The following is a 24,109-nucleotide window of genomic DNA, read 5'->3' as shown; positions in this document are numbered from 1 at the left end:
TAGTATGAGACACTGCGAGAAAACTCATCAAGTCTTTGAAATTCGAGTAAAGAAACATACCTCTATGAAATCTAACATATGGGTTACGACAGAACTTTGTGAAAAAGTTTCATAAGACAAATTTCCAAGCATTCGCACCCTGTTGTCAGAAAAGAAGTGTCGTGCATACAGGGTTGCAAATGAGGTCGTGCTGAAGTTTCTGAGAAGTTTTATGAACGACAATAAAACTGGTAAATCATATTTTATCGCAATATCGATGAAAGCAAATTAGAGGATTAATAAATATTTTTAATGGAAAGCACGATTTTCTTGTAAAAAAATGTGATAAATTATGTATGTTGATATAAACTTACTGATAAGTCACGTTTTGTTTTTATATTTTAGCATTAAGAATCTTTTTTTAAACAAATGAGAGGACAGAATGTAAAGTATAAACGTTAATTTTAATATGCAATTTAACCTACTCTTATAGTTGTTTTATGGTCACTTTGTAATCATTATACTTTAAAATTTTTTTTCTTTTATTATCTGAATTATTTTCTACTAAAAATACTCAAGCCTTATTCTTTATGTAAATGATAATAAAAGAAAGTCTAAATTATAATAGTCTTCTCCTTTATATAGATAAAGTTTTTGATTATTATTGGAGAAACTATTGCAGAAATAAAAATTTCTCATAGTAAATTCATAATCGTGTATTGATGTATTCAAGGGAACAGTAATTTATAATTTGTTTACAGGCGATTTCATCTAGAGTGCTTTGAGTGCTTTTTATGAGAACCCCCGCATTCTAACGAGAATGTTGATATTTCGATGAAACTCAATATGGTTTAGAAGGTAAAAGCCTTTCTTCAAGATGACGAGCTTCCATCTTCAATTATACTTGACATTTTGCAATTATTTGCCCTATATTCATTTTTATAATGGAAAAAAACGCAATTATTAGATAAAACAATGACTTCAGAATTTTTCGCATAACGATTCTTGCAGTATTTTTATTTTTGTCGTATTGTTTCGATAAAATATTTAATTTGAAGCATAATAATTTTATAAACAATTTTGCAAAATTCTATTTTTTATTAATTTATCTTTTTTAATGTATTTATATATAGATAAAATATTTAGGATTTCAGAAAACTTTTGTTATGTATTCATAACCTATAAATTTATAGATCAGAATCTCGATCAAATAAATTACGAAAAAATTCGAAATAACTCAGATTATTATTCTAATGGTATAGAACGAACAATATAAATTCAGATACTTTACCTACTACGTCGTAATTGAAGATTGTAGAAATGTATGATTTGAGTTTCTTTTGTTGCACAAGAATTCTCCGTTTCTTACAAATATAGTCTTCCATGAATAGCATCGTGGTCGTAGTCTATCGAAAAATCGAATATCGAGAAGATCCTGTTTTATGATACAATATTATTTATGCGACTAATTTACCATAATAAGAATGTTTTATAAGTATAATTTTCTATAATATTTTAAATTCTATAAATTCGATAAAAGTTTGAACGAATGATTTTATTAATATTTTCGATTCCAAATTTCCTATTAAATAATAATGTTCAATAAGATCATATATAAAAGTTATGCTTTGAATTATGATAATTCATTTCCACAAAAAAAAAACAAAAATAAAAATGATAAAAATATGTATGCTTATATATTCCATTCAAACGAATGCTTGCACGACACTTGCATAATGACAGGTTTGCAAATTATCAACAATAACCATTAAAAAGTGTAGTGACTGACTTATTATACACATATTGCACTTTTACATTCACAGAAATATCCAATAAAATAATTTTTGCGATAGGCAATTGTCATTTAATAACATACTTAACCTCATTCTTATAATAATGATTGTATATTTGAAGTATTGCTGCACAATATTTTCACACTTATTTTATACACTTCTTAATTCGAAACAAAATATCAAGCTTACAATACATATTATGTTTTCATTAAAATCGCGCGAAATCAAAATTCGATACTTTGTATAATGATATTCTTTTATATATATCGTACATTAGGTTAGAAAGAATATGTTCGTAAGAATATAAAGTACCTATATATATACATATATATATATATATATTCACATAATTCTTCGCTGGTAACCAGTATTTTGCAGTCATTCGTCTTTTTTGACTATCCTTTTTTATCATGAAGTAAAATAAGTAGAAACGGCTGGCAAACATCGAAGCGAGAGAGAGAAAGTCGCGTCGTTCACCCCTCATATGACCACGTGACCCGAATGGCGCCGACGGCGAGTGCGACGGCCCTGAACGCTGAGCGAGACAGTGGTACGCGAAACGTGCCGATGCCGGCCGACTACGCACGAGGGCGTCGCGAAGGCAACCACGTTTTCTACCCTCATTTTCAGTCTGTCGTGGTGTGTCCTGTCGGCCGGCTGGTGCTCTACTACACGCGTCCTTCTCTCGTTTTCTCCCTCCTCCGTTCGTTTCTCTTTCTCTGGTCGGTGTTTTCTTCGTGATTCACTCACTGCGTGATTTTAATTCTCGCGCCAAATTCGTCGTTGTTCCCGTGCAACACTGCGGCGTGGAGGGAGTCATTCGATGGATACGGGATCCAGTGAAAAGCCGGCGAACAGTGTTGTGATTTCTTTATTTTTTTTCATGTGAGAACGACGCGTATTCGTAACCGACTTGGTTTTGCCGCGTGTTTTAATCGAGGACCGGCGTGGCAACGATAGTGTGCTAAAGGAATCGTCCACGGCGCGGATTTGATCATAGTGAAAACGAAGCGGACATGCATCAGAAGAAACGCCGTTCCACGGACCGATGAACGTGGCTGGCAATTGACTCGAGAGGCAGAGGGACGCTGAGGTAAGTGAGTTCAATGTACGCCGACGACGATGTTGGCACGCGAGAATCTTCGCCCAGAAAAATAAACTGTGTCGGTTAAAAATTCGACAGGTATTCGATTCGCCGCGATGTGTTGGTACCCCTTGCCCGCCTATTCTGTTAACCGTTCCCCCTCCCCCCTAGTGGCGTCTCGCGCATACTTCGACCGTTGATCTTTCGTTTTATCGTCGTCTCGTGACATGTTTGAAATACGTTACACTTTGCGCGAAGATTAATTTCCGTACTCTTCACATGTGCAACGTATCTCGTTATATATGCGATTTCGATGCGTTCGATACCACGTCACGTTCTTATTGTTTTAATTGGCTAAACTGATCGATGAAAACTACGAACGATTGCTACGGAAAGTTTCAGTTACGAATGTATACGCTTTTTTTTCTTAGGTTATGGCTACTTCGCGCGTCCTTGTTTAAATTCGTAATCATAGTAAATTACGTCTCATCTCATGTTATGTATATCTCATTCTTAATATCGTCGCATATTCATGTTTGTTATGAATACACAAATATTAGCAGTTTAGTTATTGTTTCCACGAAACGAAGCGGAAGCATGTTTTGTTTTGAATTTCAAAGTAACCTTTAGATTCGTTGATATATTAGTAAATCATAAAACATTTAATAATACAATAATCATCGATCACATTGAATATTGTTTCTACACGTCTATAACGTAAAACCACAAGCTTCGTAATGTACTTATGTTAGATTATTTATTTATTCATTGCATAGTACATCCATATTGTAAATTATTTCGAAAGTATATATAAACTTCGTGTGTAGGCGTGTACCGCTTCTCTTTAATTCTACTCGTAAACTGTTCCATTTAATTATGCGCGAGAATAGTAAGAAATGCTTGGCAAAAACAAAATACGATATCTCGCACGATAATCTGTCTGTTGGAAGATAGAAAGTACGATAAAAATCACTTAACGAATCAATATGTTTGAACGAAACGAATAATTATACAGGATAATCTATGAGGGATAATATTTTTTTTTTCAACGTGGATTAATGTTTGTAGATTAATAAGATCTATTAAGCGATTTTCTTTCATATTTCTTTCTAATTTCTTTCTAACTAAGATAAATATTTATTCAAATTTAGTAGTAATAGATATATTTTATATCTAAAAATTTATATCTGTAACTTTATTAATTAATCTATATGAGTGAGTCATAAAAATATTCGAATAAATTGAACCGTATATATCCAGTTCCAATATATACACGTTTGTTTCATAAATTAATTAGGAATCTTTGAGTTGAATATAATTTAGCGACTGGTTTCCGGGTTAACGTGCCGTAACAGTGGTCGAGAAAAGAGTTAGAGTTTATTAACAGGAGCCACGAATAGATAAACCATATGCACCGCGTATGCAACACGCTACGTGTCTTTCTTCTTGCGGCATCGTTGCAAAGGGTGAAAATAGCGCCGGTTGCGTATAATTTATCTGCTTATACGACCGCGATGATAACGTGGTAAAAAGAACAGTGAAGAAAAGACGGGGAAAACAAGGGAATAGTTAACGTTCGTTTAATAAGATTAGCCAAAGGAAAAGATTAAAATTCACGGAAATTCTTCCGTGTTAGTTCCTTGTTATTTTTCATGAGAAAGGTGTGAAATTGTTCTTTAGTTTCGTGTAAAGATTCAAAGATAATGTTTCGTTTGTGAAAGAATAAATGGAACTTGTGTCTCGTTTTATTTTTTTTACAAAAAGTATAAAAGTCAGAAACACTGTTATTACGGACATACAGGGGTGTAAAAAAGCTCGAGGATAAGGGTGGATAGATTAAAAGTAATTTCTCTGTTCTAGAAACGATTTATCGATGTAGAAATAGTAAGGAACAGAAACGATATAATGGAGGACAAGGTAATTCAGCATAGAGCAACTTTTATGTGATCGTAACAGGCTTGAGAGGAAGATGTATCGATAAGTGAAACGAACGAACTTTTTATTCGATGGATTACAGGCCTCTAAAAGAGAAACGTGATAACGGTTAAGCGAATAGAATATATTTTTTCACGATAGTGGTAGGATATAGAAGTCTTTTCAATCCTCCAAGGAATTTTATTCTCGAGGAGAAAGATATATCTTCATATAAAAGGAGAGTTGTCGAATAGGAACGAAGAATTGACAAACAGTGAATCATGATTCGCAAGTAGTAATAATACCTAATTTGAATATAATACCGTCTAGCTTTTCGGTAAAGAAATTTTGATTTAAGATTACAATTTAAACGGAATAATTAAACTCGTTGTTGGTATGCGGAAAATATAAGTAACTTCGAAACGAAATTTTCGCGAAAATTATTTTCCAAGAGTAAGTTGGTCCCTGTATAAAGCAATCTAATTAAGTACACTAATAATATTTAATAAAGAAAGGGTAATGGGTATGGGAATAACGAAGTTTCTTCTGTATCATGGGAATTTCGTTCGTTCGGGCATAGAATCTTCAATCTTTTGTTACTTCTCCCGTTCATTGTTCCTCTTTTCCAAGTTGTCCTTCCTTTTTTTCTTCGCTTTACAAAGGATCCTGTAAGCATTAATCTTTAAAAAGTTTGATTCATCCGTTGCTCAAATTTCCGCAACAGAGATCGTTTCTAATATAAGCCGGATAAAAAAGAAAGATTTGTAAATTAATATGTTCTTTCATGACAAAACTCGTATTGGAACGATCTTAATAATTTTTGTTGAAATTTTTCGTTTAAAAAAATTTCAAAGAAAACGATAAGAGATCTTTTTGTTTTTCGGTCGATTTCGATTACATTACTACACAATCTAGTATATCTCTTTTTATTTTTAATTGAAATTCATTTCGCAATTCATTCAAGACTGCACGCAAATTTCACACCCATATTTTTCATTTTCTTTATTCTCTCTTTGTTTTTTTAATACGTAAATCCACGTAATTACGTATCATATTTTCCTCAATTTGTTTTTTTTTTAAATTATTATCAATTATACGTTAAGCTTCGCACGCGGTGGTTTACGTTTTTTATCTTTTTTCCCCTCTTTTTTAACTCAACGTCTAAAGTTTTCAAAAATTGAATGCTCTGTAAACACGATTCGGTGTTTCCACGTTTTCGAGATGGATCGTGGGTGAAATAATGATGCTGTTAACATGCCCTCCTCGTACGTTGAAAGCTCTGTTTATCTTTTGAAAAGAAGCGAAAGCACATTGCAACTGCTATGTTATGTTAATCGCAATATGGTTGTAATATCATATATATATAGATCTGGAACCGAAAATAGAACGTTACGAAACTAATTTTGAAAAATGTAGCGGCACAGGATTGCTTGGATATTAATAATTGGCAAAAATAGACAGCTAAACACGGATAAATAAAATTCATCAGTTGGAAGGAATGAAACGATAGTAGAGCGAACATTAGCTCACCGATGCTGTTGGTTATCTCGTTGCGTAATACCGGTATGGTTTATCGGCGAACTGTTCTACCACTTGTGCGAGGAAAACCGTGTTTTATAATTTACTGGTCGAAGCGTGAGAGAAGAAGAATTTATTGCATATAAAGCAGGAAAATTTGAAGTACTTTCGAAAAAGCGGTCGTATATTTTTGCCCTTGCTGTTTCTATCGATCATTGATCAGTGATATGATTATACGTACAGTACGAATCAAAAGTATTATAGATATTCCTTAATAGGTATTATAAAATCTCAAATACTTAAAAAATTAGATTATCCAATAGAAAAAATTCTTTCGTCGAAGATGCATCGAGTTAAAATTCTTCTGATTCTTTCGAATTTATTAATTTAAAATTAATAAGAAGATTAGAAGGGAGGTTATGGGAGAAATAAAATAATTCAAATATTTTTTTGCAAATAAATAATAGGATTGAAGTGTAAGTTTGTCTATCAAATATGTCAAAAAGATATTTATGATTCAGAAGAAAAATCGAATCGGGTGAGATAATAGAGTGCATTATTAGAGAATAAGAGAGACTTTTATCCGATTTCGTATTTCGGAAACGGATGCAATGATTTGTCACGTGGAACTATCTTGAGCCTGCTGCATGGTATTTTTCATGCAACCCGACAGACAGAGAATATATCGGATTCGAATATCGATGATTGATGAGTTTCTCGCGTGTATTTGCTATGAAAGTTATCTTATGCGAAATGGTACGCGTACAAAACTGTTTCTCGCCAAGGATTGTATTTATATTGCGCTATTTTTAAAAATTAAAATCAGTGTTTTCCACGCAAAGAACGGGGAATTTCATGTCAGTCTGGGTTGAAAGTTTGAAATTTAAATTAGAAATTACAAAAAGATGTTGCGTGTGTATATTAGGATGAAAGTTTCGATTAAAGAGCTCACGATGGGGCAAGAATCTGATAATGAAAAGTAACGTATGCAAATATGTTTTGTATGCATTTAAATCGAGTAAAATTCAATTTATGAACGCCGAGCTTTACGAGCGACAATTTCAACGTGATCCTACGAGAGAAGCGTAATTGAAAAGATGACGGAAAAATAAAAATATATTTCGCACAACGCTTAAATCAGATTATCGAGGCGCTTTGCGTTATTATCATATTTATATCGTTGAACGTCGAGTAATTAAACTTTCGATCGAAAAAGTATCGATACCCTCTTAATTAACCATCTGCTCTTCATTGAGCAACATCTCATCGTAGATAATCTTAGATCGTAGATAACAATCCGCGAGAAAGAGACGCGGTGTGTAAAGTGGATGTGAAAAAACTTCGTAACCTAATTGTTACGACATCTTGAAGAGCTTTACCATCAGCCGTTGTCTTAGGGTATGAATATATCTGAGAGTAACACATTCAAAGAAGTTGCATTTCTTCGCAAGGAAAAGCTACTATCTTGAAAAGTGAAAATTTTACTTTCGAATGTATTCATGAATTGTTTCATTTATTTATTTTTCTTTTTTAAGAGATCATTCGTAGTAGTTGAAATTACAAATATTTTAACACGAGAATTACAATGATCGTACGAGATATTCGCAGGACGAATAAATCGATTTCTCGGAGGAATAGAGAAGGCAGATGAAAGTTACTTCTTTATGTTCTACCGCGTAAGTAGAACAATAGGCAAGATCTATGGAACTCTATTCGCATTACGAGTAAGATGTACAACTTGCGCTATGTTTTGTCAAATAGGAAACACAAGCGGAATCGTGATCAGGATCTAAAGTAACGAGACAAAGAAGATAGATTTCGAATTCAACGACTCGTAAAATTCCACCACTCGTAAAATACTCCAAGCATCGAACGAAATTACCGAGAAAACAGTTTGGCAAATCGACGATACAAAAACGGTGCCATAAGAAACCCATCTGGATATACCATCGAACATCTCGAAATCGATAGGAAATCAAAACATCGCGTTTCCGTTTGAAAGAAGATAATAGCGGTTCCATTCCCATTTGATCGTTCGCGTGAAAACCCAGAACCTAGAACAGACGTCGCATATCGAAGATCGATGGTCGAAGATCGAGTCACCCACCGATTTTTCCTCCTTTTCCTCCTTTCGTTGGAAAAAAAACCCATCCGTTCGACCACCGATTGACTTTCAATCCCTTCTTCTTATCTTCTTAGACAACGCGAGTCTAAGAAAAAAGGGGGGAAGAAAGAAAAAAAAAGAATACAAAGAAGAGAAGAGAAAGAGATCGACTCCTTTGTGAACCATCTCTTCTCTCGGGACAAATTGAATTTCTTCAGAGTTGGAGGGGGAGGGGCGGGAGAAAGGGTTGCACAGAGAGCGTGCAAGAGTGAAAGAGGCACGACTTATTTTTATCCCGGACGCAGCACCGGAAGGTACGGTTTTTTTGCTCGATGCAGAAGGTCTCGGGTATCGTGGAGGGCTTTCGAGGCGCGGAGAGGAAAGTGAGGCGGAAAGGAGAGGGAGATGGATATCCGAAGGGATGGAAAGAGAGGCGAAAGGCGTCGCGACTCCGGAAGAAAGTTCAAAGTGCTTCTCGACTTATCCTCGAAGAAGAACGGTATACCGACTTGGTGAGTGCGCAGCGTCTGTCTGTTGTTTCGCATTCGATCTCCTGAAGATAGGGATGGCTAGGAGCAGGAACAGACGGCGGATAGACGTTCTTTGAATTCGTTCGTCGAGCTTTCGTCAAATTATTATGTAGGTTTATTATAGAGAGCGCGATCTTTGAATACGACTGTGAAATATATGTCTTTGGAGAATACGTGTTCCGATCCCGCTTTGGACGAGGTGAATTGAAACGGCGTGGACGGAAAGAAATTTTGGAAATCTTTAAAATTCGATTCTGAAATTTTTCTTCTGTCGAAATATTCTTGAGCTCGGTTTAATCGCTGTCGATTTCGAATTTAGATATATAGATCTTAGTTTCTGCACGAAAGATGTCTAGAGAACTTTTGACACAAAAGTTTTATATATGTATATTTTCTCGTATCATGTTCTATTCCGCTCGAACGAGGACGAATAAGATTTCGGGGCTATCCGAGAATTTCGATCCCTTGAGAGTTTCTAACGAGGTATAAAGTGATCAATGCTTGCCGACCTACGATCTTCCAGAGTAGTTTGCGAGTAGTTAAAAAGCTCTCGAACGAGATACATTTTTCTTTCTTTTTTTTTTTTTTCAAATAACAATTCAGTTATCCACTCGATAATCGTTATTCGTAATTTCCCGTGTAAACTTATCTCGCGAAACACGATATTTCAGAGTGGAAAGAAAATATGATTACTGGGTGCTCAATTATCGTTTCCACTTTGTTATTGTATCAACGTTAATTTCATCCAAGGGAACAATGTAATTTACGGTGATACGTGTTACACCGCCCATATATACCGCGTATATTAAATAACCGTATTTGTTGTCGTTTCATTAAATCCTGTTGATTAACATTTGCCTTCGCAAAGTTCGACATCAACTCGTCTCGGACACGTTTTACGCTACGCTTTTTTTCTTTTTTTTTTAACGCGAGTTTCGCACCTCGAAAGGAATACCAAAGCCATTTTAATGAACATTCGAAGCGTTAATCACAAGCGAATTGAAATTTACGACTCCGAGGTGATTAATCGGGGATATTATCGGGCACGGCCCGCCGTGAAATATTAACGTAACACGAGGTATGCATTGCGTTAACAGTTCTACCCTTCGAGGTATTAAAAAAATTTAGGAAAAATTATTGGCAAGTCTGATTCTCATTTCGTAAATAATCGCGAAAAATATTTCCGTAATTACTTTCAAGCCAATATAAAAAGGAAAAGTCGTCTTAAATTCCTGTCATTTTCCAGAAGAAGACCTAACTACACTTCCTCTTTGGAAATTGATTAAATTTTCGCAATTTCCAAAGAATCTTTTCAATCTTTTCACGTTCAAAGGGGAAAGCGTAATCAAAGATCGAGCTGAAAGAGGATTCTAACTGAAATCGGATGATAATGTCGCCAGAGAAAATGAAAATTAAATTTTCGACCGTACATATATACACGTGTATACTTTCGAATCAACCCCCATTTTGAAATATGCAAAAATTTTATTCCCCGAAATCCCGACAAATTAGCTCCTTGCGGTATCATGAATCTTTGGAGCGATTATTTTTAACATGAATACTCGCAGAATTTGGGTACACGGAAATAAGCAAACGCACAAGGGATGGAAACAGGTGGATAGAGCGAGAGAGTCGTAATGGATTCCTGGTTTAAAGCAGAGCATGTAAATCGAGCGAAGCTTCGTACAGGGAGAACGAGGTTAGTCGTAATGAAATTAATTTAATAAGTTTTCCAAAGGTCGGTGAAGAAGACGTGCAAATAAATTGTGCAACGAGCTATTCTAATTACATAAACTCTTTTTTCATTCCTTTCTTCCGACGTATCGAATCAACGTAACGAAGAAATTTCAAATTTTTCTAATTTTTAATTTCATCCCTTATCACGTATTTCGAGCAATCGAATATATATATATATTTTTTCTTTCTTTTTTTTCATTAATAATTATTTTATATGGTTTCGTTTCCAAGGGAAAATCGAGAGAAATTTAACGAAGGCAGGGGTTGAAATAAGAAAGGAAGGAGAGTGTTCGCGCGACAAAATGAATATTTCACGGGCCGTTATGTTCGCCTACGATTTTCATCGCGTAAATCATTCCATGGCATCGATCGTTCTAATGGCCACGCTACGGTGAAACCTATTAATTTGCAAATTAGATGCAAAATGAATTATTGATCGAGATTCCTCGTTCTAAAGGAGATCACAGTTGATGCGTTTCACGCGCGATCCAAAACGACACGAAACATTCGTACGAACGAACGGAACGAAAGTTTTTTTTTTTTCTTTAAAGCACACGTTCTCCAAATTTCTCGTTAATAACGAGATATTAACAATTATCTCGAAAGGGAAAGGAAAATCGTATTGTTTTTATTCGTATTTCAATTTTATCATTTACTTTTATCTTGTTAATCGTGGTCGATCGATTCATTCTGAAAAATACACGAAACGCGTAACTCCGCCCGTGTATTTATTTTACCATTTATTTGCATGCCGGATTTTCGCAACAAAGCGTTCAGGAAATACATTTCCAATTAAATCGTTTCGTTATAAATCTTAATATAAAAATCATTCTCGATTACATTCTTCTGTGTAAAATTGTAACAATTCCCCTCGCTATCGATACTCTCCAATTAATTATTAATACATGCTGGAAAATATAAATTCGTAACGAGCTTGATATATCAATAACCGTTATATTCGTTTATCAATTATTACCGTGGCCTGCGAGTTTTCGCGCATTCGAGGTTGAAACACGCTTCGAATAGTTTTTAAATAGAGATTCCCTTGAAAATTTGCGGAAAGCACAGGAAATGTGTAGATAAAAATAAAAAATACGACATAAAACGGAGAATTACCGTATGAAAAGAGATTAAAAAAAGAAAAGAAAATAAAGCAACGAGGAATACATCTTTTTTTCTCTCGTTTTCGATTATCTTGCCTGTTTAAATCGTGATAGATTTCGTTGCCATCAAAAAATGAATCCCAATGGATTTTTCTCCCTTTTAAAACGAAACACTTGAACGCGTGATCGATAACAACAAAGAATTTGCATTCCTCGAGCAATTCATCTTTCTTTTGTATCGCGTTATCCCATAGAAGTCGCTGCCTCTCTTTTCAGTTCCCAGCCGGAGGCGGTTGCAAATTTCCATCTTCGATTGTTCGTTGAGCATTAATGTTATCGATGAATTCGTGTTTTCGAACACGTCGAGATTGGATAAAAAAAGTGAAATTTCAATAGAAATATTTAGAGAATCGTTTTTTTTTCATTTTTTCTTTCTTAAAAAGCTACCCTTAACTCGATTTTCCTTTGGAAACAATCAACTTAGTCTTGGCCTTAATTTGGTTTTTCACAAATTTTTTCCTTGTCTTGTGAGTTGTTCGATTAAAGAGGAGGATGCAATTGCATTCGATTCGTTCCATGGTGGGTTAATGGTTTTTTAAGGAGAATATATTCCTCGATTAGATTTGTATGAGCTACGCCTTGAACTGTCTTTCATCGAAATTGACGTTTCCGCTCGACGCAACGCATAGGGAAGGGCTACGCGAGACAGGTGTTTACCCTTGTCTGGACCTGCCCTTACGATTACATTACCCATTAACCAATCCGTTAACAGATTAATCGGTTCAGCTTTTTGAAGGAAGGGAAAATTTCGAGGTGAAAAATTGTTTTGGAAATTTCGAATCGAACAGTTGATAATGATTTCAATTATTTTTTTACATTTTCCTTTTTCCAATTTTGTCTTCGAACCGATCGTTTTGAATTCATCTCGATCGGCTGCCGTCAATTATTCGAGATGGTATCACTTATGGCAAAACGGAATTTTGACAGTATTTCGACAGACTCGTGACGGAACAGGAATCGAATTTATCGAATATTGAAACGATATCGGAAGTTTCAGTTCTAGCTTTCGAATAGAGAGCTATCGTGCAGCTATCATGATCGTTTCGATCGATCTCAAAGTGATGACGTTTTTCATTTCTCCTATATTTCTCCTTCTCCTTTTCCCCCTCCTTTTTTTAAATTATATTTTTGACTTCGTCGAATCTCGAGTTCTCTTCGAGAACTGGCGACGAAGAAAAAGGGATACTTTGATCGGTCGCATCGAAACAATATCGGCTCGTTTCCACTCGTTCATTGATAACACACAAGCGCTTAATAACTCTTGGTTAACTCTACTTATTATCGAAAGTAGTTTAACGGCTGTTGTTCGAAACCATATCGTGAAAAGCTAAGTCGATGTTCGTTTAATATTCACCGATATCGCGATAATTAATGAGCGACACTCGTTAAAGTAATTTGAATTAGATTCGCCCAGTGAACGTTATCATTTAATTAAATCCAATTACGAACGCGCGATAAATCGATAAATACACCGAGTTCGAACAGAATTCCCCATTTCGCGCAATTTTCCTTTGTCCTTCTAAAAGTAAACGCGCCGTGCTTGTTATTAAATATATATATACATATACGTACGTGTTTCACCGATTGTCCTTTTAAAAGTAAACGCGCCGTGCTTGTTATTAAATATACGTACGTGTTTCGTTTTAAATTCAGTCGTGGAACGGACTTGGAACTCGATAGACGTATCGTAATCGATCCACCACGATTTCGCAATGCCGCAAAAATTGTGGCAAAAAGGGAATTGAAAAATTAACGTTAGAGTGGCGAACGAAAGACAGAAATATTCGCACGTATTCGGAGGGAATACGTATCGGATCGAAATAGCCCGCGAAGGATTAAAGTGGCGAGAAATATTGGCGAGAAGTTGTCTCGAGATGTTGCATCGAGAGAGAGAGAGAGTTGAGGAAATTATAAATAAACGACGCTGGTGCAGACGCGGCAGGGGAGGCCTTGGAGGTAAAAGCGGATAAATACGCGAGATCGATGGGTTTAAAATTTCTCGGGGAATTGGAGGCATATATGGGATCGTTCGAGTTCAAGTTCACGGCACTTTTGGAATCTTCGGTGTCACGATTGAATTTCACGAAGGAATGGGTTTGAAAATTTCCAAGTAATTCGAAAATTATGAAATGTCATTCCTATGCCAAGGAATCCGGAGAATTCCAGAGAATCGATGTCGCGGTTGATTAATTGAAAGGTTTCCAAAGGTATTCTAAAATCTATATAATTTTAGGGATCGAGGAGGATTAAAAATTTCCAAATAAACGATACGAATTTATTATACGTCTTCGTAATTGCAACGTAAAAATTTCGAAAGAAATTCTAAAATCTGGGAATATACGCTTTAGAATTTCAGAGGATGACAATATTGCAACGGAAGGGTTCGATTTCCATCTGAATTCGAAAATCTGTATCCGCGAAATCGATGGAAAATCGATGGAATAAAAATCTTGAAATAACGCAAACTCGATAGTTTAGAAACTTTGAACGACCAACATCGTTAAAAAAGTTTCTTGAGTTTGAGTCTCGAGTTGATTTCGAATTTTCTGGAAATTACAATTGGTTATATTTAGTTCGAATTCATTTTCGATTCGAAAAAAATCTTAGCCCAGTGAGACGGGTGGTAAAGACCGGTTCATAATTTCTGATAATTTCGCGGAAATACGGTGTCCATTTCCGGCGGTTTTACAATCCGCGCATCTGCGAGATGATTTTCGAACGAGCTCGTAAAATTTATCGTTGCTTACCTTTTTGCCTGCCATATTATCGCAGGGAACGCAAATCCTCGTTGTCTAAAAACCGTATGAATTATAATTTCAGATCTCTCTTTCTCTCTCTCATTATTACTTCCTCTTACCGTTAGACGAATAACAGTAAAGTTGTCAGAGATACACACGTGGCCATCGAGCACATTATCGTTTCCATTAATTTAAGAGAGAATTCGATGGACGATTTTACGCAGTATTTAGAGTGACTTTTATAACGATCGTAACATCGCGTTTGTGTGTCTTTCTCTTTATTGGACCGATAGATTGTTCTCCCGTTCTGTTACAGCCCGATAAAATTGCTACTATTATCATGCAAGGCTCTCTCTCTCTCTCTATTGTGAATTTTGTTTGTACGCATAGTTTATTTTGAGAGAAAATTCTCGATGTGGACAAACAAACGGGAGAAATCCGAAGAGTGTAATTCGTAATTCACGTGTGAATCGTTAAATTAATTGAGATTTTTGATAAATTTAACGTTATACGTGTAAATAAAATCTATTTAAATAAGAGGAAATTAATAAGAGGGAGGGAGGAAAAAAGTGTTTCGATATTGTCGAATATACGTCGGGCGAATAAAGTGAATAAATTTTAGTTATCGTTTCGTGTATTCTGTTGCGGTAACGCGTGTTTTAATAGCGCATATCAGCTTTCGTTCAAACGTTCTTCCGTCCAATTGGACGATTCCTGACCCAAAAAAATTTGTCTCTTCGAAGAAAAAACTTTTTACGTTATTCCTTTCCTACTCTTGTCAGAAACAATGATAGGACGCGTTGTGTGACAAAATTTGGATCTAATTACAAAATCTCGAAAATCTTTGGTGCATTTCAAAATTTTTAAACGGATTCAGAGGAAACAAGCACTTTGAATAATATCAAATGCAACTCATCGATTCTTCCAAGTGTCGAATGTTATAAATTATAAATTCACACCATAGTTGCATTTATTAAAAATCCCCCTGGAATTCGTTCAAATTCTTACACATTCTAGATTTTCAATCAACTCCTCGTACAATTAAATTCCACCGACGAATCGTTCAAAAAAGGAAAAAAAGGAAAAAAGAACGAATCTCGATTTTCCCCGCAAAATTCTCTAATCTTCTCGTCAATCAGAATCGTTCGAGTAGTGCTCTCTCGATCCCGCGAGAAATACTTTTCCATGGGTATTTCGTACGTCTACTATCGACATTCTGCCAAGATGCTCACCCGCTAAAAGAGCGTCTCGCTTTGGTCGGCGAAAGAGAAACATTTCCAAGAGTCTTGAGCACGCTTCTTCGTATCCCCGGCTGAGGAACGACCTTATTACCAAGCCTTAATAAGCCGTGTCGGCGAGGTCACGTTCACGTGCGCAAGGCCGAGATTCAAGAATTTACAATTTATGATGCGCTCTTGGATGTTGAGTTATTGGCTCGTTACCTTCCACAGCTTTTCGCGGCTCGACGAGTATTTGCCAAACCTTACCAAAAATTTCCATACCGATTCTCGTCCCGTGTTTCTCAACCATCGATCTTAGTTATCCGAAATGATCGGTAATCACACAGCTCGATGTTCGACTGGATCGATTTAGAACGAGTCTTTTATTTCGATATTGCACGGTGTGTAGTTTGATTTCACGTTTTGAGTTGTTTCTTTTTTAAAGATAAAACTTTAGAAATTTAGTAATACAGTATATTCAGATTTGCATAAATTTTCTTTTTATCATTGCAATAGTAATAATGATAAGAATGTTTCGAGTGGTAATCATTGATTAATTCTTGCTCGTAGAACAACAAACATTTGTGCGCTTGCTTAAGAAAAAGGAATGGGAAAATTTTAAAAAATCATCGATTTAAGACGGAAAGGATGATAAAACGGATTATTTTTCGTAATTTTTCGAGCGAATCTCGAATACGCCTCGAGTGAATATTATTCGAAGAATCGATCTCTTCCAATGAGATCCTATGTAAATGAGATCGAAATGTAAACAAAGCTCGCCGATAAGAATATCGGAATAGAATATTCCTAGGAAGACGGGGGATCTGAACGGCAAACAAATTTCGATTGCAAGTGTTGTTTTGGACGGGGTTTCGAACGAAAGGGAACAAACAACGGAAAATTGGAAGAATATCCAGTGATACGAGACGAGACGAAATCCTTTCCGTACGAATTTTATTTATCCTTGGAAGGGAAACGTGAAAACGTGAAGAGGCCAGCCTCGAATACGAAACGAGCGAGCAACATTTTTTCCTTGAGCGGTGTCGCGGGGAAAAGCTTTAGAAACACCCTCTTTTCACCTTTTCTTTCCTCTTCAATTATGCCACGTGATGAGAATTTGCTCGCGCCTACGCTCCTGGCCGGGAGAACTCTGCCCCATATTCGACAAATGCCTCAAGTTCAAAGAGGAACGAAAGGGAAATCGATTCGTCTCGATTTAAACCGAGTATAGAAATGCTCGCGCTTAGGATTTTTAATATTGCAATTATTTTCTCACGGGTTATTTCATTTTCGTTTCTGCTTCTTCGCTTCCCTCGTTTATTTGGGTGAAAATATAATGACTCGCCAGAAATACAGCAAGGAAATATTTTCTTAAGATGAATATTTTTGAAGTGACTTCTTTTTATGTAATTTTCGTTTAATTTAATCGAGTCTGTGACCAATGCGAATTTCGTTTTCACAAATGCAGCGGTTCTCAATCCGATGTTAAACGCGATATGTGGAATTTAGATGATGAATTAAATTGTTTCAAATTTTAGAATTATGTACGTGCAATGTTTCTTTTAGAACCTCGTTCGTTACGGAATATAGATCGCTTAACTAAACTACTAAATCCATTTTTTTTTGTTAAAATTAAATTAAAATTAATAAAAGATACAGTGTTACTTTTCATCAAATCGAACGATCGGTTAGAATTCATCAACTAGGTTTCTCACAAATTCGATCAAGAATGTTTTCGTGTATGCAAATAACTATTAAATGAAAAAGAAACTAAAAATTCAATCAGATTTACGAAGAGAAAAAAGTAGAGGAACGATCAGTGCATGGATTTAGATAAAAAAGAAAAAAATTTGTCTTAAAGAATTGAAAGGAAATTTATCGTGAATGTGAAATGTTCCACTACTGTTCGACAAAACCTTGACAAATTTCAATCCTCATTGGACGATCGCAATCTCGTTGGATTGGAAAACACCGTGGGACACGTTATCTGATAAAAAAGAAGTGCTCAAAGGTCATAGGTTTATGTAGGTCGGCCACTGGAAAGAAAAACTGCGGTCACTTGCACAGGTTGAACAGATTCCTGCGAAATAGCTTTTAACGAACGAACGTGCCCGGCAAAGAATTTTCGAGGTTTGTTTAACGAGAAGTTTTTATAAAAATTTCACGCAGCTTGGATCCAGCGCGGTTAAGGAAAACTTTTCTACTCCGTAAAATTTTCCTAGGATGGAAATTTCTTCAACCGGGGGAAAAAAATGCGAAGACGTTAGATTCGATCTCGGCGGTCTCGTTTAAAAGAAGACGAAATTTCGCAGTTAAGAAACGATTTCTCAAACGACCACCAACACACTTTTCCTCCCGAAGACGTGACGAAGTGGCTCGCCTCGTTTCTCTAACTGTTCCAATCGTATGTCGATGATTTCCTCTTTTTCGAATTGAGAAAGTTTTCTCGAAGATGAAAGCACGACATATTTTCGCCTACGATTTCGAGATTCTGCTCTGAAGAGATAAAATTATTGAAAATTATACTTAGATAATTGGTGAATTGTCGCGTAAGAGTGTCGAGATAATTCTTGAGTTCCTTAAGAAAGAAATCTCTATTTCTAAAAGTTTTTTTAAAATTGAATAATTTGGAAAAATATCGGTTCGTTTCTTCTAAAATTAAAAAAATCTCTTTCGAGAGCTTGGAAAAAATATTCTCACGCTTGTATATTTCGGTTTCGTTTGATGAAAAATTATGTAATTGTAAAAGACAAGTTAGACCTTGCAAACTTGTCAAATCGTTTCTATCAGTTGAAAAAGAAAGAAAAGAAGAAAAGAAAAAGTTGTGCAAGAGTATCCAGATGTCGACTTTCAAAGAAAGAAATTTCTATTCTTGAAACTTCTATTTTCAAGATCAGCGAATGATTTTAACATTTTCTCTTTCCCGTTTTCAATTAAATATATCCTGGAAAATTAATAACGGCGTTTCATTCAGAATTGAAATTTCCTGTTAGCTCGCTAGTTCTCGCAATAGCGATAGATGAAAATTATAATCGGAGTAAACTTCACGCCTCTCGGACGCCAGAAACGCTTAAAATTCTAAAGACGTCGGTTGTCAATCAATGAAAGTTATTTATTCCACGATGGACCGTTTCCAACTTGTCTATATTCGTAGCCCCGATTTGTACAACAAAACGTGACATTCGCCGTGCCTCAAGCTTTCCGATCGGCCGACGAAAATCTCTCGTTTATCCAATTCGAGATCCTTTTCTTCGCGCAATTACAAAACAAATTTCGTTTCCTCGAAACAAAAGGTTCGTTCATTTCGCTTTGACGTGAGAAAATTCAGAGCTTTGAAATTACTTAATAAATAATATCCCCAGCGTTGTAACCGAGTTGTACAAATGATTGAATTTTATCTATGATTCGATATCGCGAATCGAATCAACTATTGAGGATAAGATTTGTGGAGAAAGATCACCCAATCGATTGGATAAAAATATATATATATGTGTGTGTGTCGTAGTCGAGTTTCTTTCAGAGAAAAGACCTCTCCGGTTATCACGAATCTCGCGTGGTTGATTTATTTCTGGACTTTGCTGCGCGTCTCGACAAATCCCGATATACACTTTGACAGGGCGTAACAACTTGCTGAATACTCACCGCGATAAATATACTGGACGAGTGTGCGCCAACGTTTGAACTCCGAAACTTCAATGAGACCAATACATAGTTACTTTGTATTTGTAGTTATAATGCTTCTCTCATAATATCGTGAAATTTCTAAATTAAATCATCGAGTGGTTGAACTAATATTCCGCCTTTACAAACGGGAAATATAGCACTGATCGATCGTTATTTTATTTATTTTTAGTCATTTAGGAGGAATGAATTGTCATTTTTCTAAAATAAATAAAATAAATACGATTATAGTTTCGAGTCTGAGAATTTAAGTGACATTATTATTGAAGAACAGCTGTCTCGAGTGTCAAGGATGGCACGAAACATTTGGTCGATGATAGGTTCTATTTCAGGTGCATTGTCACTCGTCAAGGTCTCGTGAAAAGATGGGTGACCACCATCAACCGCGCTTTTTTCACCGGTGATGTTTTGATTAATTTATTATGATATAATAATATGTAATATGTAACTTTGGTCTTCTTATAACCTCTGTTTTAAAAGCTTGCTATAATGTATATACCTAATTATTCCTGCAGCTTAAATGCGGTATCTCCGTGTATGGTCAATTAGTGGTCGTCGTGTTAGTGTGGTCACTTTCTCTAATTAATAGGGATATGTTAACCGCAAGCCGCCATATATATACCATACATTCTAATGATTCTCTCTTTCATTTCCAATTATTATTCGTGGACAAGAATATCCATGATTCTATCACCCTGCGAGATTTCTTTCTCCTTTTCTCTCTTTCATCTATCAACAAAAAATCTCGAAACTTTAAAAAGATTATCAGAACAATATCGATTTACTTAGAAAGCGAGGATTTTTTCAGCAAACGAAAACAATAAAAATTTTTTAAATCTTTCAAAAAAAATAGCAAATGAAAAATGCCAAACATTGCAACGATAGTGGTATATAGAAAGAAAAATACGCGGCAATAAAATATATACATATAATTGGAAAACACATCACGGAAACAAGATTGTTAACGCATCAAAGCACAGGGGATAAGTGAAATTTCCAGAAGAAAAAAGAGCACAAAGGACGGGTTCCAAAAGAATATTCCATTCAAAAAAAAGAACGAATAAAAAATTGCTTATACGAAAAAGTGATATCGATATATAAAAGCTCGCTGCCTATATGTGTGCGTATACGGATAACATTGGAATCGATGTAACACATACATATATATTTCATTTCGCAAATTTTCTATTTCCGTCTGACCACCGAACGCTATTTACAGAGCTTTATTTCGTACGACTCAAATTTCTACGTGCTTGAAACAAACGATCTAACTACGTTCCATCGAATGGAACCCCTGGCTCTTTTAGATGCACTCAATCTATATACAGTAATTCATACAGTTATCCTTTTTACTTAAGATCGAACTTCAACTTTTATATCATCCCGAAACATTTCCAAATCCAATTGGATCGTTATTTGATATATTTATCGTTTTCTTATTACGTAGATTTTAAGCTTACAATTTTACCAATGTGAAAATTATTGAAATCGAAATCAGCGTTGAAAACTTTGATATAATTTTGAATTTGATACACAATTTTAAACGATTGTGAAGTTGATCGTGAACGGTTAAACGATCGAGAATTAGGAAGCTGAATTATTCAGCTGAATCATTCGAGTATTCGAATTCCGTGAAATTTCTCTCTCTGATCTTTCATGCGACATCCGCTCAGCGACTCGCTCTTCGAGGAAGCCTATAAATTGTCGGTATGAGTGGCAGCTCCCGCAAAATTATTTAGAAACACAGAGTTGGCGGAATCGAGTCGTTCCTGTAAACGAACTATTTTCGACGGGTTAAATGCTTAAAACCGTGGTGATAGATAAACCCGTGGTTGGTAACCTCCGAGCTTGCAAGTTTTTCGATCACCGGAAATGATACGAGCGCGTTTCCGGCTTGTTTACGCGTGGCAGAAATCGATACATTCCACGAGGCTTTTTCCTTTTTCGCTCTCAACTCGTTCATCAACCTCGTCGGATGATCGCGTTGTGGCCGCGGGTGCGGGAATCGTGAAAAATGGATATCGGGGATTTGGATTGTTTATGGAGCTTTCGATTTTTGGTCCACGTTTCGCGGAGGATTGGTTTATCTAGATAAAAAAATTGGAGGAGTAACGGCGTCGGTGTTTGCTTCCTTTGAAAGAAAAAGAAAAGAACTTTTTCTATTCCATTAATCTTAGCATCGAAATTATTCTTTCCCTTTAAACGAGAGGCGTTTTTTTTATCATTTAATAATTTTGTTTAATTCTATTTAATTTGAGAAAAGAATTAATTCGAATACGTTATCCCGTTACAGTTAGAAATATACGAAATTCCATGGATATTATTTACGTTTCCAAGTCACGATCGATTTTTACGACAGAGTTATTTGCCTGCCAAATCGTGTCGAACGAACGTTCGACGTTACATTCGAGGAGCTGTTGCTCTTACCGAGTTCGGTCCCTGGCCAAGTTCGGGTTGCAGATAAATTCGAAGGGTATCGTTCGCTCGATATTTATGATGCACTTGTCGGATTCTGTTCACTTGTACGAGTGAGAATAAATATACATGTCCAAGTTCGAAAATACATCGAGCGTCAAGTGTATCATCCATGTAGAATTTCATAGCTGTATAAGGCTCTGGTGTATTTTCAGGGGAGTGATCGACACTCCCGATCCTTTCTCTCTTTTCTCTCGAGGTCAACTTTCGAGTAGAATATCGCCTCGATTTATTCTAAACATCAATGAGTTGGGATGAAATTTTGAAATTTCTAATAGCTCTCGTTCGTAGAGATAGCAAGACAATATTTATTTGCCAAAAGAACTTGTATCTTTTGCAAGAGATAAATTAGCTTCGAAACAAGAAGATTCTCCTCGTATACTGGAATTGTATTTTTACTGCGAGTTTTAATACCGGGGATGAAGCTACTTCATCTAACATGGAAACTCGCTTAATCCACAATAGTGTTGTATCGTATCTTATGCATACAAGTCGTCCTATTCAAAGTTCTATACAGGATGCGGCAAAAGTTAGCGTACAGGAAAAACAAGGAAATACTATCCGGGAAATACAATTTTTATGTAAAATTTTAGAATTATTCTCTCTTCCTCGACCCCCAATAACTCGCTTCTCAATCTTTCGAGTCGAGATTTCGTCGAATATCGTCAACAATCGTCTTATTTTATGACTTTCGGTACACCCTGTATCTCTATTTTCTTCCCTTCTTCCAGTTCCACCTTGCTTCGAATTGTCTCCGACCAACCGACAATTCAACCAACAATTTTCTAAATAACGTTTCGACTGCGTTTCCGTATATTTTCAGGCAACATTAATTTCCCTCCCTGAGAAAGGAGAGTCGTCGAATTAACGAAACAACCCTGGTCGAACAATCGTCCCAAAATATTTTAAACAAGTTATTCCAACGATAAGAATCTTGTGTTCGTGGAATTAAGACAGGGTGAATGGGGGAAAGGAAGGGATGGATAAATGCGTTAAAAATTCGCCGAGGAGGACGCTCGTTCGTTGTTTAACGCGTTACAGAATGGATGAACTCGATTCTGCACTTCCCTTTTTATCACACCGATGTGAAACGGTTGCAGCAGACGCAAAACGAAACGAGACGATTTCTCCGGGCGGCAAAATTAAATTGAAAATGAAATTAAAGGACGGATGGAATTGTGGAAAATAATGCAGTCCAATTAGGAGAAGGGAGGGAAGAAAGAGAGAGAATTGTTTAAGTCGCGGATACACCGTTAACGAATTCCAGGAAGATTGCCAATCTTTTAAAATAGAGATGGATGATTAACGTTTGTTTACTTTGTTTCGTCGTGAATTGATTTTGGATTATTTTATTAAGCTGGTGCATATGAAATTTTATTTTTTTTCAGAGATCGATTTTGGAAGGGTAATCATTGTGAACCATTGAGCTTTTTAATCGTAATTGTTTTGAGATATATTTGATGGACGGGAATAAATAAATTTTCTTTTAGAATAATTAAGATACGGGACAGATTTTCTTGTAATCGGTTTAAATTTAGAAAAGGAACGACAAGAGGCATTGGAGAGATAAATTTAATATTTGTTTTCCATTAAAAAAAAAATTAGTTTTAAAGAAACTTGAAGAGTTTGAAAAATTTTTTTAATAAATAGAACAACGAGATCAGTTGATTAATTGAAAAAAATCGCGTATAAAGGAATTTCATACGCACCAATATTTAATATTTATTTCATATATTTCGATATTAATTCAATGTTTCCAGCGAGGAGGATTGAGAAATGCTGAAAATTTTGATCGATCGATTATACTTTTTTCGATCTCTCGCCTTTTGATATTCGCGCACACAATAAATAAAATTATCAGTCGAACTTAAAATATTCCGAATAGAAAGTGTAGATTTTACGATAATTACAGTTCTCGTTTATATCGCATCATCAAATATCGATATTTAATTAAATATTTATCATAAGCACGAGCTTAAATGAAGCTTATAATTGAAACGTAATAAACTCCCTTTCGATCTTAATTTAGAAAATTTTGGTATTGTATTGTTCAATATTTTGCAACGTGTTAAATAACAATGAAAAATATATATATTATATATATTTATTTCCAATTTACGCTAAGGAGTATAACATGTTGTATCATCGATAAAACTTCAATACTGTTTTCTCG

At 35.5% G+C, this 24,109-nt stretch overlaps 1 protein-coding gene and 1 long non-coding RNA gene across 3 annotated transcripts in view; one reads left to right on the top strand and one right to left on the bottom strand.

Annotated features, from left to right (window-relative positions):
- Positions 1–682: 682 nt before the first annotated feature.
- On the bottom strand, positions 683–2,218 carry LOC107995065 (uncharacterized). The gene is made up of 3 exons (XR_001765465.2): positions 1,861–2,218; positions 1,271–1,414; positions 683–906 (listed from the first exon to the last, which is right to left on the bottom strand). It is a non-coding gene; the product is annotated as an uncharacterized LOC107995065 (long non-coding RNA).
- Positions 2,219–2,504: 286 nt separating this feature from the next.
- Positions 2,505–24,109, top strand: part of LOC107995571 (small conductance calcium-activated potassium channel protein) — a 237,281-nt gene continuing 215,676 nt past the window's right edge. For both annotated transcript variants that reach the window (XM_062081863.1, XM_062081862.1), the window contains exon 1: positions 2,505–2,865. The gene's annotated coding sequence lies outside the window, so the exon portion shown is untranslated. The remainder of the gene's footprint in view (positions 2,866–24,109) is intronic.

The sequence above is a fragment of the Apis cerana genome, linkage group LG11, assembly GCF_029169275.1.
Source record: "Apis cerana isolate GH-2021 linkage group LG11, AcerK_1.0, whole genome shotgun sequence".
Taxonomy (NCBI): Eukaryota; Metazoa; Arthropoda; class Insecta; order Hymenoptera; family Apidae; genus Apis; species Apis cerana.
Note: the sequence above shows the minus strand (reverse complement) of the source record. Positions and strands in the feature narration are given on the sequence as shown.